Raw genomic sequence first — 2,086 nt, 5'->3', positions numbered from 1 at the left:
CTCACCCGCCACGTCACCGTGGCCAGAGCTGCCACGTCACTGCTGGGTAGGGAGGGGGTGTCCTCCATTGCGCAACATGTCACAATATATATGTATATATATATATGTACATGTATATAACACAAGTTTAACCCAAACTGGTGCAAGTCGCCTGGCCACAGGCTGAGTCAAAAGCAAATACACAGTATATATACAACACAAGTTTGACCCAAACTGGTGCGAGTCGCCGCCGTGCACAACCCCGACGACGGGCGACCGCGGGCGATCTCGCCGGCGGCGAACCAGCTCCCACGCACCGAAACCAAATTTAGACTCCCTGCCAGACGGAAATTTGACAAAAGACCACAGACTAATCAGTGTTCGTAAAACATTCTGGAAATATTCTCAATTTTTTGAACGCGTGCGCCATTCCTCATGGTCAAGTTTCAAGAGACTCTGAGATGTAATACACTACGTTCCATGTTTTGGTACAGTTTTAAATGGTCCATCTCTATTAAAATCCGAGGTGAAAGGACAGACAGAAGGCGATAGCTCAGCAGATGATGTAGCATCTTCACAGATGCTAGGTGGTTCCAGAGAATGCGCGCGCAGTAGCAAACAAATGATCTGATGACTGCCTTGGAAATACTGAATTACAGGAGGAAGACAGTATTAAGTTCATCTTGGCTTTAGGCCGTGTGTGTGTCGTGTGGTGTGTCGGGATGAGCTTGTAATTGTCTTCCCTTGGGGGTTTACAGTAATTGTGAAATAACATACCAGAATATGGACACAAATATAAATAAAACCGCAACTTAATTAAAGGCGAGTACATGAAAGCCAAAGAGGAAAGTTCGTGCAGATGAGAAAGCCATTTCTAGGCTCATGTACGTATGTAGTGAGCATGACCACTAACATCTGAGGTAGTTTGTTACATCAGACATTGAGGCAACAACTGGGATTAAAGTCATAAACACACAAAGAAGTGATAATATCCGTGCAGGAAACTCGGAGTTTGTGGAAGTTTCGTGGAATAGTAGTATAAAAAAGAATGGAAGGGCATAAATGCAGAACATTTTTAAATTGTGTATGGTTAGGTTAGCCGTCGCCAAAACAAAGTGATTTATAACCAGTCATTATTTTACAATTTAATATTTATTTGTGTTTCGGTCTCATAGGACCATCATCAGGCAGTGATGCAAGAATGTGTCTAGGGTCATTGAACTGCTAATATGGATCCATATTTGGTGAAACGTGTCATACTTACTTTATGATACAGAATTTATGCCTCGAATTAAATATAAGTATTGAAATTAAGTATATAAAATATAAAGCATACATAGGATACGTGTATTAAAATATATTTATATATATATGAATACTTTGTATTAAAGGTATTAAAAGTATTGAAAGATATATTAAAATTATTAAAAAACTATTCGAAATTATGTATGCCAAGTTTCAAAGTTAATATAGTGTCCAGCTACATTAGTATATAGTTTAAGCTGTTAAGTAAGTATTCAAGTGTAAAATAATGGCTGATTATAAATCACTTTGTTATGGCAGCGGCTAAGCTAATCATATACGTTTGGGACACGCAACGGGATGCGCACTGTGAAGATTTTTAAAATGTACTCGACAAGAAGCAAAATATTGATTTCCTGAGGTTCTGAACCTGGTAAGTGGAACTTCACACTGTTAGAATCAATACTGACGGAAGGGCACAGATATAAACGCGGTAACTACGCATAAATAAGAGCCAGCTGCCTTTATGTTTGGGGGAAACCCAAGGCGCCATTATGGGGACGCTGGGAAAACTGAAATTGTGTTACGCAGGATGCAAGGAAAACCGGACTGGACTGTCTTCTGCTGTTGTGAGAACCACGCCCGATCCATAAAAAAATTCAGAGTTAAAGTGGCATAAATATCAAGTTCATGAATGAGGGAATTCGTTAAAGTTTTCGAGAATCCATATTTTTTTTTTTGTTTGGCCCTAGGAGCGAGAAAACGACATGGCCGGATAAAACTGCTTAATAATTTTCAGTCATATATTATTACGATGTTCGGATCGAGGAAGTTGAGATCGGGACATGTAGCACGCATGGGAACT

This window comes from Cryptotermes secundus, unplaced genomic scaffold, assembly GCF_002891405.2.
Source record: "Cryptotermes secundus unplaced genomic scaffold, Csec_1.0 scaffold961, whole genome shotgun sequence".
Lineage (NCBI taxonomy): Eukaryota > Metazoa > Arthropoda > Insecta > Blattodea > Kalotermitidae > Cryptotermes > Cryptotermes secundus.
Note: the sequence above shows the minus strand (reverse complement) of the source record.